Raw genomic sequence first — 14,446 nt, 5'->3', positions numbered from 1 at the left:
GTCAGTCAGTCAGTCAGTCAGTCAGCGAGTCTTGGTGTTGAGCCCCATCTGGGGCTTATGACCAGATATTAATTATTATCCTTTGACAGTTACGGTCTTGCTTCTGTGGGGCGCCCTCTCTGACAGAGAGGACGGGTCTGTCTTTTGTATATGCTGCTGGCACTTGTCAGTGCAGTCTTTCTTGGGTCCGAGTCCCTTGGGACTTGCGACCATATTTTACTGTCTCAGATTTGAGACTTCCCGTGTGCCGTGTGCCTTGGAAAATTGCCAGTACTCCTATGCAGCTTCGGCACGGACCGTATAGAGAACACCTCTCCCAGCAGCTCTTATATGGTTGCGTTCATGTCTGTTGCGGCTATTTCCTAGCAACGGCCGTTATTTACATATCCATTACCTAACAACGGGTCTACATGCTATGCAATATATATGAAGACAACGGCCCCACTCATTTCTACCCTGAAGACGGAAGCAGTACGTACCTCCGAAACACAGGCAACACTGCCCGCACTGTACGGTGCGAAGACGCAAGAGCAGAGGCAACCTGGACAGAGAACCACCGTGATAGCCAAGAATCAGTAATTTAAATATTCTAAAATATTGGCTGTACTTCATTAAGCACCACGCCACGACGGCGTATGGGGAATGGAGGTGGATCTACACGCATTATAACCGAATGTTTTGGCGTCGCAATAACGCTCTTGATTCGTTTTCGGTACGTCTTCGGTTCGAATCTCGGCCGGGACACCGGACATTTTAGATGAAATTTTTCGTGGTTACCCTCAGTCGCTCTAGGTAAATTCAGGGGCAGCACATATGTTTCATCAAGACCGCTTCCTTCCAAACCCTTTCCAGTCATGATTCACCTATCATCTCAACAGTTAGCGCAACACAGGCACAGGGCACATATCACTTGTTCTCGTTCTGAACTGTGTTCATTCAACTTGCTTCATTTGTACTCCTGTAAAGAAACAGTCGGTTAAGTGTGTAACAGATTGCTTCCTCTCCTACGTCATGTCTCGTGAGAGTCGAGACACGCGAGATGCGACCTTTGTCGTGTCGTGTTTGTTTCAAAACACTGAAGCCCGAGAGAGCGAGTAGATCGGGGGCACGCAAAAAGCCGAGAGCTTGGTTCATCAGTTTCATTCATGGAAACTATTCAGGACCCGAGAAGTGCTGACTAGCCCCGGATGTTCAAGGAAATAATTTGTTAATTAACGTTAAGCAACAAGTNGGTGAATGATACAGTACGGGAAATGTCAACAGTGTGCCACATGCAGTCATTTTTTGATAAACTCTATTCTGGTTACAGCACGTCTCCAAAGAACAAATCTGAATTAGAAACTGTTGCTGCACAACTGAGTATGAGATTAAATACCATAGGACGAGTGTTAGGAACGACACGTTTGGTATCGTCTAGTGCGCGGTCTGTGAGAGCCATAAGGAATAATATAAGCATGTTCACAATGCGTCTGTAGACCCAAAATGCACGGGAAGGGAGAGCGCTCAATATTCTGGGTTGAAAAGAAAACTAAGCGACGTAAACTTTGTTCTAAATATGGGACTTCTGTTCGATACTTTAACAGAACTTGAACACCTGTCTTTAAAATTACAAGAAAAGAAAATCACATCGCCTGAAGTACATCATTTAGTTCTTGTTAAGTATTGTAACTGTACAATGCAAAGGACTACAATGTTTTGTTCTCATGTGTCGGTACTTGTCAGTACATCAAAGCAGAAGTAATACCTCACACCCCACTCAAACCAGAGGGACCTGAACCCAATTGGCACTAAGGGAAGTCAGGCCTCCCTCCTACCCGAGCGGGTATCTTGGGACAAGAGAGAAATTCTAAAGAACTAACAGCTTGAAAGTTTCCTTACGCAGTTCCGAGATGGTAAAATTTATGACGGGTCACAATCCCCGGACTAAACCCAAACCAACCCGACACTCTCCCTACTTTGACAAAGAGCCCTATGCTCTAATAAAAGAGAAATCTGTCGAAAAGATGTGGAGAGAACCTTTTATCATGTAGAGAGATGGCCATCTGACCGGTCATAACTCTCCAAATGTTGAAAACCGCTTTTAGAAAGGAGCGGCAAACTGTTCCAGTAGTCGAGGAAAGGGACCAATTTTCAACACCAAATTCGTCACAAACCTACCCTTAGAAGACCGTGAGATTGAACCACTTCAATCCACCCGGGTCAGAAAGACTGTGAAAGCATGTGAACCCAACTTTCGCCGCGAAACAGCTGACCATTGGAGGAATGAGAAACTCTATCGAACCCTCCCCCCTCTAAATCCAACCAACCCGGAGATTTGGAGGATGACAACGAGGCGTTCCCAAATTTTCGCGGGACCTCTGAATCTTCAAAAACAGGGAGTGAGTCTTTTTTTAGAAAGTCTCGTAACAACAGTTAAACTGGCCGGACGCGGAGCTAGCCCTCTCGATCGACTGTTAAGTGAAAATTGAAAAAGAAACGCGAGTGCGAACTGGTGACCCTCTCAAACACCACACGCACAGTGGTAGTGGTAACCTGTACAAGTCCCCAAGTGCTACGCAATAGTGCTAACGGTGCACAGTGACAAGGCTTCCAGGAGTGTGTAACCAAGTAACGACAACCCGTTCATTTGGTAGAATCCGAGCTCTCCCGTACCGAGTGTAGTAAAGTAACAATCTGAGTTGTATCTCAGTGACGCCAAGATTACAAACCAATAAAGGAAGTGGTGCTAAGTGTCTGTGTTTCCAGTGTGTTCTTTTCTCCTCGTCAGAGTAAGGCCCTAAACAACCTGAGCCAGAGTCTCACGCCAACCACGACTAGCCCGATCACCATCAGCCCCCACCCTGTCCACCTTTTCCCTTCACTTCGCAACTGTACCCACAGTTGCTGGTGCCCATAGACCAATCAGGCCAATTCCCGGACCTGATAGCCCTTTCCATAGTGAAGAGAAGTGGTGGAGTTGGAGAAGCGGTGGAGCCAGGTAAAGCCGACCTAGCTGCAAGCTCAACGACCAACGACGGCAGCGGCGAGAATGACAAGACAAAGGAAGGACGGTAAAGAGTAGCGACCAACCAGTGTGGCTTGAAGCCTCACTGAGTGGGACGGTAAGAGTATCACGTCTTTCAGTCCATGGCAAATAATCCAGGTGAATATTATTCTGAAGTTCTAACGGCTGCTGATAAATTAGAATTTAAAGGAGTTAGCTTAGAACATGGAAAAGTGCAGAAGATTAGTGAACAACAATTCTTTCAGAAGTGAAGTGACAATATAAACACCCGAATGTTCACCACTAGTCCTTCACACGAATCGACTGGAAGTAGTAACACAACATGGTCAAACAGGAACAAATGCAGTCAGTTACTGGACAACTTGAAAATAATGGATAAGGCTAAGTGGGTAAAATGTCAAGATCCATGTTTTGCTGATAAAGAGATTAGGGAAGTCGCTGAGTCATTTATGGTGTGTAAGAAAACTTCAGTTCATGGATTCCATGAATACTACATGAATATAATGAATGGTGACGACATGTATCCTGATGAACTAAAGCCGTTGATTGCAGCTGCAAATACTATTATTATTTCAACTGCAGAGTGTGAGCGTGCATTCAGCAACATGAACAACATTATTTCAACCATCCGAAGCTCGATGCCTTTAAAAACAGCATCTAGTTTAATGTTTATTTCATCAGTGGGACCCCCTCTTAGTGCTTTCGATGCAGAATATTATGTAAAACAATGGCTAAAGAAAGGACGTCGACATGCAGATTACTAGTCTTGTGCAGCCCCCGCAGATAGATCAGTGACTTCAGAAAGCAATGAAAACATCTAATATTCTAAAGATATGTACTCCTAATGCATGTGTGACTTTATTTTAACGCATGCCATTTAAACTACTGTAATATATTCGTAGGTCTTAGATGGAAGACAGACTATATACATCACTTGGTATATTTTCATAATTTATATCTATGAATTAAAAGGGGAAAACCATCCCGGTTCTCTTTTCATTCCACCTCAAGCACTGTGTATAAATATAGCATGAGTTGACAATGTGATGTATCTCTGAATAACCTTATGTGTAACCATTGTTGTTATTGCTGTTTTTATATATTCTGTCTAACTTTGGATCTATGGAATGCAATGTAATATAACAGTAAGAGTGATCGATCATTCATTCAGGTTCTACATTTGTAGTATTTGGTGGGTCAGTTATCAATACAGGGAGATTACTGTCTCTGTTCATTATACTTTCCTCCCAATTTGTAATTATTAATCCTTATTTTGGGCAGCTGGGGAGGGGTGAATTGGAATGGAGAGACTGATCATGTAGAAGTAATTAAGAGGATTGGCTTTCTGACCTGGACAGGTGACTCTGTGTTTTCACAGACTGTTGACCTCAGCCAAACTTTCTTTTTATCACCAAAATCTCCTTCTGAGCCCCCAGATTCCCTCTGATGACAGATGCCTGAGGAGCAATAGGATGCACACCCGACTGCAGCTGTGATGCTGAAACCCTGGTGGTGGCTGGATGTCTGCAGCGATTTGTTACAGATGTTGCTGGCATGAAAGCTGCCACTACTCACTGCAATGTTGGTCACACTGGGTGGAAATCCTGTGGATCTGCCACTGTGGCTGGAGTGGCCTCTGTTCTTGTGTTAGGAGTTACTTATATTAGTGTTCTGAGAGTACTTGCCATGTGCCGTAGAGGCAGGTTCGGTTGCTACAGGAATCATTGCCTCACTGAACCTGGGCATCGAAAAAACATCTGTCATTTCTTCTATGCTGAAAACTTAGGAATGTTAAATTTGTATGTGATATTCTATAACTTTCTAAGGTCATACTGAACTTGCAACCATCATCTAGAACAGAAATCATGGTACAAAGGTTAGGAATTCTACTTTATTTTCTGGAAGGTGTTAGTTTAAATCCTGAAGCAAATCTTTAGACTCTCTCTTAATTTCATATCTCCTAACTGATAAATCAGAGAAAAATGGTAAAGAACAAAAACGATTCTTTTCTCTATCCTCTTCTAGAAAGTTCAAATTAAATGCTGAATGCTGGTTGCTCAGAATATGTGTGACAACTGGGGCTTTGCATTCACCATATTCTATGTGACCCAAGAAGAGCTGAAACTTTGTAAAATGAGACTGTTAATTTTTAGCTGCAGGGCAAAGGATAGTATAGACAATGGCAACCAAAAATACTTAACTCACTTAACAATATATACTTAAATGGAAGTCTGTGGAAATTTTAAAAACATTTCATTGTGTCACATATTTGTGCGTGTAAATCGAGCACTGATTTTCATTACACTGTAAAGACACTTAAAGCTGCTGTATCGTGAGTTTATTACCATGATAACTATGAACAGTACAGCCTTCTCGGAATGTAATGCAGTGTAATCAGGTAAAAACTTGCTGACTTTTTGGAGGATGTACCACTTCCACTTTCAGGGTAAAAGTGTAAGCCAAGAAAGGAACCAGCATGAAGCAGGCAATAAGCAGTGCTACTTCCTTGCTTGGCTGACATCATTTACCCTGCAGATGGAGGAGACAGGCTCCTCTGATACGTCAGGGGACTCCAGTGGACTACGTGGCATTGCATCCCAGAAGACTGTGCTCTAGATACTTAGAGAATCTGGAAGTTGAAATGACAAATATTTATATACGCAAAACTGTACNTATAAGATGATGATGAACTGGGGAAAGTGTTGGAAGGTCCCAACAAAGGAATCAGAGAAATGACTCTTCATTGAGGTAATGGTCAACCTGTACATTCAATTAAATGACAATTGTCTTCNCAATAAACTTCATTACAAATAATGAAGAACATTTTCAGAAGAATGCGGATGTACACAGTGTAAACACAAGACACAAACACTGTCTTCATAAACCAATTGCTAACCTCTCATGCTTTCAGAAAAGCACATATTATGCTGGGATCAAAATATCTAATAAACTGCCATCTGATCTCAAAGGTCTTATGAATAAAAAGGCACGATTTAAAATAGCACTGAAACAATACTTAAATACACATTCATTCTACTCTGTTGATGAATACCTACTGTCTAGAAAATAACTTGTGTATCTTTAAATAGCCTTGTGTGTAGTCACTGTGTATTCTTGATTTCTCTTGTGTGAGAACTCCGTTGGGTCTGTACATATGTATTGTATTTATATGACATATTCCACATCCTACAGTCATTCTGAGTAACTTTGGATCCATGGAATGCAATGTAATGTAATGTAACATGTCCCTGCTTGTTGAGTACCAGCAGACAGCAAAACCTCCATACAAGTTTTCATCCTCTAACAATCTACATTCTCCATCTATCTTGGTCTTCCCAAATCTCCTGTTCATTACCTTTCCTAACTTGTTTTTTCCATCTTGGTCTTGGTCTTGGTCTTCCTCTTGGGCGTTTTCCTTTTAAATTCATGTGCGGAACCTTTTCTTGGATTCTGTCTTTATTCCCTGAGCACATGCCAATATCATCTTCATCTGTTCTTTGATAATTTATCTTCAAATTCTCTCTCCTTTTTTGTACCTTATTCTGTTTCTTTCTCCCCTCTACAGTTCTCGCAAATCTTGTCTAAGCATCTGACCTGTTGTTGGTCTACAAATATCTGCCTTTGTCCATGCCCATGCATTACAATGAGCATGTTGTGCTTTTTAAGTCAATGCATTGTTTTTAATTTCATCATTCTCCACTGCCAAAGTACATCCCTAACTAAGCAGTAAAATTTGTCTGCATTTGTTATTCTTTCTCTAATATCTTTAGTTTGTTACCATTCTCCTCCACACTGTGTTTACACATAGGTGTTGTTATTATAATGAGTAAAGCAAGGAGAATGAGATGAACTAGACATGTAAAAGGAAAGTAAGTAAAGAAAAGTAAAGCTATCCCTGTACCAGGCCGTGAAGGCCCATAGGGTTGTAAGACATTGAGGGTTCCACATTTGCTAGACAGTCAGCTTATAGATGGTGGCAAGGTTGTCAGCCTTATGTGCCAGCCTCACTTTACCCCGAAGAATATTTCAAGAATATTCCTGGTACTCATTTCTGTTAGAGGCTGAGTCAACCCCAGAGCCATAGTGCGGCTAGAAGGATATACATTACATGACTTTGTTATTTCATAGTGGACTAAATGAGCATTTCTGGTGTCTGGATATTCTCTATAATTTAAGTTCTAGCTGATATAACTGGTCCATGTTATCCTGTTTTTGCCAATTACATTGAAAGTCAGACATATCATAACATCTGTCCCATCCATCAATCTGTGTGTGCTAATATTCGTGATGTCCTGACGAATTTACAGCAGAAACTTTCACATTTATTTACTTTCCTGCCTTACTATACATTACACTCTTTCCAGTCTTGCCAGTGAACTTCTCTTCCTCGAGGACAGAAAGCTGTTCAGTTGGATACAGTAACAAACTGACTTGTAGGTTTCAGGCCAGAGATGAGCAACCAGCAACCACAGTCAAAAGATGTTCCTGCCATTGAACCTGATCCCTTAGCTGGAAAGATCTGGAGGGGATGACTTCAACATATAACATCACTTTCATGTGTACAGTTTTGTGTATATAAATACAGTAGAACTTGGTTATAGCAACATTGGTTTCTGCGACACCTTGTCTATTGCGTCAAATATTCAATGGTACGAACTAATTCCTCATAAAGCAACTGTTTTTATACCTTGCTTAGTATGACATGCACAAATGCATCAACCTCGTATGTAACGTCATTTTCATTCCTGAATTTCTCTAATATCGTGGGAAAGTTCGATGTGTCTGCCCACCCTCACTTTCTCTACTTGCTGACGTGACTGTCCTGGAAGAATACGACCGCGGGCTGCAAGAGGAGCGTGGGTTTTATGCGAAAACAAGGGTGTGGGGTGGGACTGCGTGAATAGTGCAAGAGGACGCGGCAGGTTGTTAACTGCATTCCTTTCCTAGAATCTCGTCTAACAGGACCTCACATTGTCTACTTACCCTATAGTGTTCCTGCCTAAACCCAGAGAAGTGCAGTAGCGAAAACATGGCAATGAAAAGGAAAGTTTTAAGCATTGAAGAGAAAGTTAAAGTGATTCGTGAAATAGAAAATGGAAGGAAAAAAGCTGATGTATGCCGCGAATTTGGTTTGGTGAATTCTACAGTACAAACGATGATTTACCTTTAACAGAATGGTTGCGTAAAGTCAATTGTGATGAACTAGGTCAGTATGATTATGAGGCATATGCAACAATATGCAACATTGTTACAACGGAGGCTCAAACAGACGACGATATTGTATCGGAAGTGAAGAAGGATACAGAGGAGGAAGATGAGGAGGGAGGAGAAGAATGTTCCGAAGTCTCCATCCCTACTGTGAGTGACGCGCTTGAAGCCATTAGGGTTGTGAACTTGTTTTATGAATCCAGGGGAGGCAGCAGTGAAATTGTGACAAAAATTATGGACATTGAACGTAATTTAGAAAGTGTGTATTGGGCAAGTAACAGGAAACAGATGAAGATAACTGATTACTGTACTCGTATCTAGGTACAGTAAGGCACAACAATTGATGTAATCTACTGTAATTTGGTGAGTAGGCCTACCTTTAATATACAGTATTAGTGCGGTGTGTATTGTCAGTGAAAAGCGCTGTAATATGTCTTTGATATTACACATTTGGGCAATTCCACGTTAATGTTACGTTAGTCTGTACTTAACTACGTATTTCACTAAAAAATGCAACATTTTAACTCGGTTTTTGGTAGATTTTTACGTGACTAACATAAGGCTACTGTGGAAGTGCCCATTTCGGTTACAACGACATTCGTTTATAACGACACTATTTTTAGGTCCCTTTGATGACGTTATAACCAAGTTCTACTGTATTTGTCATTCCAACTTCCAGATTCTCTAAGTATCTAGAGCACAGTCTTCTGGGATGTAATGCCACATAGTCCACTGGAGTCCCCTGACGTATCAGAGGAGCCTGTCTCCTCCATCTGCAGGGTAAATGATGTCAGCCAAGCAAGAAAGTAGCACTCCTTATTGCCTGCTTCATGCTGGTTCCTTGCTTGGCTTACACTTTTACCCTGAAAGTGGAAGTGGTACATCCTCCAAAAAGTCAGCGAGTTTTTACCTGATTACACTGCATTACATCCGAGAAGGCTAAAGCTATCCCTGTAACAGGCTGTGGAGGCCCATAGGGTTGTGAGATGTCTAGGCTCCCACATTTTCTATGTAGATAGTTGGCTCACAGATGGCTGTGAGGTTGTTCGCCTTACGTGCCCGCTGCCCTTTACCACGAGGAAGATTCCTTATACTCATTTCTGTTAGAGGCTTACAAATTATTTATAACACATAATTATAAGGAGCAAATAAAACACACACACTTGCAGTATCAAAAACCTTGTTTTAGAATTTTTTTATGTTGCTGACTGAGTTTCTATTGTTGCCAAAGTCACTTCTGAGGTAAACAGAAAATGTCTTCAATTTCCTACTTTCCCTTGTACTTCATGCGAAGAATGTGAGTGGGGATAGACTAGATGTGAAGCCTGGACCTCTCAAATTCAAAAAGAATAATGTTAGTTAGTCATGACTTATTTGACAACTCTCTCAACGGGTATTTTATATGCTGCAGAATAATGGGCATATTATTGTATAATGAGGGGAAAGAATGTGGAAGGAAGTTGTCATGACTTAATGTGGGGTGCTGTCCTAGCATTTTCTGCAGTTTATAATTTTTAAGTTGTTATTTAATGACGTGTATTGAAAATATGGGGTCGTTGATAAGATAATGCAGCAGTTGATGGAAAGAGAACCGGCAGGGGTGACTGAAGTACTAGGAGAAAACCTGCCCCAGTATTACATTGTCCACCACAAATCCCATATGATCTGACCTGGGATCGAATATGGGCCGCCACGGTGAGAATCTGGAGACTAATTTCGGTATTTGCTGGAGGGAGTGCGTAGAACACTAAACAACTTCCGGAATAGTCTGTCTCTGGGAGAGATACAAATACGAGACCTCGTGCATGCAAGGCAGCAGTGTTAACCATATCACCATCGTGGACCGTACCTAGATATCTCACATATGTCATTTATCCATTGCTATTCATGTCAGAAGATAGATTCCTCCTCAGTGTGTGAGAAAATTAAGTTACCCTTATTAAAACCTTTATTTTCCATGCACAAATTGTTTTCTGCATGCACTAAATGGATGAGAAAGGGTATCTCAGTAAAATGGCTGGCTTTGGGCATTGCAGGTGGGGTTTCATGCCCCGTAAGAATTGAGATTTTTCTGTTTGTTGTCATGTCAGTACTGACTCTGTGGCCATCCAACCTCCTGTTTGGTGGGTACCAGAGTGATTTCCCTAATGCTATGTAGACAGAGCAAGAAACTGACAACCTACCTTCATTGAGTGTCCATTATGCAGTTCTGCTGGGGAACAAGAAAAATTTTACTATGCTGAGTGTTCTCAGATTATAACTGTCACTTTATATTTCTTTTTGAAGTTCTGTCTATAAAAGAAGAGTCATAAGACTGAAATAAGTGGAAATTCTTCTCTTATACTGAGTCAGCATTTGACATTTAAATATAGTGCATAATAAGGAAACAGAATTCTTAGCGAATAATATAAACCATTCCCCAGTACAAACCTCACAACAGAGGATTCAATATCAGATGAACACAATGTTTTGGCTCCCTATTACCGAAATTGAAATAGAGAGGGTAATAAAGAGTTTAAGAGGTAAACCATCTGCAGGCTTTGACGAAATTCCAGAATATTTAGCCAAGAGATGTTCACAATACATAAAGAAACCTTTAGTACATATTTTTAATGCCTCCTTAAAATCAGGGGTGTTTCCAGATAAGATGAAAGTAGCTAAAGTAAGACCGCTGTATAAAAAAGGGGAAAGACATGAAGTTTGTAATTACAGGCCAATAGCAGTTCTGTCTGTTTTCTCTAAAATACTAGAAAAACTGGTGTATAACAGGTTGATTTCCTTTGTAACAAAATATGCAATATTAACAGAAGTGCAAAATGGATTTAGAAAAAACAAATCGACAGAAATAGCTACCCAGACCTTCATTGAGAGTATACAGGAGGCAATGGATAGATGGTTTCATGTTACAGGAATATTTTTTGACTTAACAAAAGCATATTATGTGATAAACCACAGTATACTACTAGATACAGTAAACTATTATGGGATCAGGGGGGTCACTAATTTATGGTTTAAATCTTACTGATTCCACCGAGTACTATTTGTTGAAACAAATTACCTGAATAAAAAGACCCAAAATAAATATATATCACCTTTAAGGGAAACAATACATGGGGTACCACAGGGGTCAATTCTGGGACCACTACTGTTTCTTCTGTATATAAATGATCTCCCGCTAAATGTACAAGGTGGAGAAATGGTACTGTTTGCAGACGATATTAATGTGCTTGTTATTGATAAAGAGGAAGGCATAGCGCAACAGAAAATAAATAAGATCATGAAACAGCTTGAAACATGGTTTCAGGTAAATAACCTCTTAATAAATATTAAAAAAACAGTTGCTATGTCATTCCATCTTAGTAAAAGTAGGTTTGTAGTTAGACCACGGATATTTTATAACAACTTGGAAGACTTGGAAATTGCTTATTCATTTTTAGGTATAGATATTACAGAAAACCTTAAATGGAGTACCCACATCCAGTCATTATGTTCAAAACTTAGTAAAACATCCTACATAATTAAATCACTAAGAGGAGTTTTGAGTCCAAATATGTTAAGAAGCATTTATTTTGCAAAGTTTCAATCATTATTGAGATATGGCACTAATCATAATGGTGGGCAATGTATCGATACGATGTTCTTCGACTGCATTTAACAAGTGTAATCAAGGGACAGATGAGATTTCACAATGTTCCAAATGTATTGAAAAGGAAGTAAATCTACAGGAAGCTCTCTTAGAGATAAGTTCATTACAATTAATAAACAAACTTTTATGTAAAGAACTGGGAATTAATTATACAAGATTTGAGGTTATGTGTGATAAAACAGCTGTTACAGCCCAGGGAAAAGAAGCTTCAAGTAGCTGGCAGCCGACCGAATGTACAAGAGGGAGAAACCTAGTGAGAAAAAAAAAACTGGAGGATACATATGTGTCACAATTTTCTATAGCCACGAAAAACAGGTATGATGCGCTTGCAAATTTGGCTGATTACTCATTAACTAGTGAAGACTTTGTACGTGAGACTGAAGAAGCTAGATCGAGGAAGAAAGTGAAGTGTCATTATTATACTGAAATGTCTCAAGTCAAACACAATACAAAGCAACGTGACTCTAGATTACCTAGGAAAGTGAATAATCAATATGTAAATGATCTTATGAATATTCAGGATGATAGCACAGAACCTAAAAAAATTCCAGTTATTGTTAATGGTTGTACTTCAGAAACTAGGGCCATCAGTGCTGTTTCTAAGAATGAGGAAGTGTACTCGACACAAAACACGTTTAGTGATTTGTATGGTAAACTGTTAGATAATAAAACTAGTACTCCAATTTTCACAAAACACAAAGTATTGTTGATAGGAGATAGCCACTTAAGAGGATATTCCGAAAATATGAAACTTTATCTGAATGACCAATTCCAAGTAAGTGGTTTTATTAAACCTGGTGCAGAAACTAAGACTATTTTGGAACAAACTACAAAGGAGATAGATAACTTATTATCTACTGACTTTATCATTCTTTCCTGTGGTTCTAATGATATTGGAAGAGTAAGATTAAATGTGGTTCTTAGTGATATAATTGGTTTTATTAAGAAAGTCATTCATACAAAGGTCATTTTACTAACAATTCCTGTGAGACATGACTTGAGAGGTGCTAATATCAGTATCAATAAGGAAATTACTAAATTTAATAAGAGACTCTGCAAATTGGCTAAACTTTACTCTCATCTTAGTGTGCTGGAAATAGATGAAAACAGGCAATATTATACCAAACATGGGCTGCACTTGAATGGCCTAGGAAAAAAGATAGTGTCTCTTAATCTGGCTCTTCTTGTTTTCTCTCTTGTAAAGAAGGCAACTAATATGAGCATCAATATCATACCACTTGGATATCATGAGGCTCAAGCTCGAATAATGAGTATCTCTCCTAATGTAAATCATATCTTACCACAGAGTACTGTTGAAAGGAATAAACGTATCAGAAAAAAGCCAGTAACTAAAACAAATGATTTTTTATGGGAAGTTTAAACATAACTAGTAAATTAAACAAGCAAGATAACCATAATTTATCACATTTAAATAAAATGAATAGCAAAAATAGTAAATCATGTGCTTCACAAAATTCATTGAAAATATATCATCAGAACATTTGTGGCTTAAGGTCTAAAACCAATGAACTATTAAGTTCCTTACATCCAGATCTACCGCACATCATTTGTATTAGTGAACACCATCTAAAGCACCCAGAAATTAACAGTATTGTGATGGAAAATTATATGATTGGTGCCAGCTTTTGTAGACAATCTGCTATGAAAGGTGGAACATGTATATTTGTACTTAATTATATAAAATTTAATATAGTTAATGTTGATAAATATTGTGCGGATTTTGACATGGAACTTTGTGCAATTAAAATCCAAAACGAATCGTCCTATATTTATGTTTTATCCGTGTACAGAGCCCCTTCTGGTAATTTTAGCAATTTTTTGTTTAAAATGGACGAGGTGCTCAAATCATTGTATAGATTGAAAATTGAATTTATTATATGTGGAGACTTTAATATTGACTATCTTACTGACAATTATAAGAAAAATCAACTTAATGCTGTATTAAATTCTTATAACCTTTTTAGTGTTGTTGACTTCCCTACGAGAATAACAAATACCACTAAATCGGCTATTGATAATATATTTATTGATTATTCGAGAATAGGTAAATTTGAATTATTTCCTATTTATAATGGTACATCAGATCATGATGCCCAACTTATATTGATCCATGATATTACCATGCTTTCATATCCTAGAGGTTCTTGGAAGACAAGAAAAATTGATGAACTTTCCTTGTTAAATTTTAACTACAATCTTAGCTTTGAATTATGGAAAGATGTATTTGATGATGGAGATGTGAATGTTATGTTCAATACTTTCCTAAATACATTTTTAAAACATTTTTATAATAGTTTTCCTGAATCATCTACTAGACATTGCATCAATAATAATAAAGCATGGATATCATCTAGTATAAAAATTAAATGTAGTATAAAAAGGCATTTGTATTTAAACAGTAAGGAGAGTAACAATGCCAATATTAAAAGTCATTATAAGGCGTATTGTAGAGCTTTGTCTAGAGACATTAGGGAGGCCAAACGCTTGTATTATGATAAACTGATTATAAATTCCAAGAATAGAACTAAAACTACTTGGAACATTGTTAAACTGCTAACTGGAAGAAA

Source organism: Cryptotermes secundus, unplaced genomic scaffold (genome assembly GCF_002891405.2).
Source record: "Cryptotermes secundus unplaced genomic scaffold, Csec_1.0 scaffold130, whole genome shotgun sequence".
In the NCBI taxonomy this organism is placed as follows: Eukaryota; Metazoa; Arthropoda; class Insecta; order Blattodea; family Kalotermitidae; genus Cryptotermes; species Cryptotermes secundus.
Note: the sequence above shows the minus strand (reverse complement) of the source record.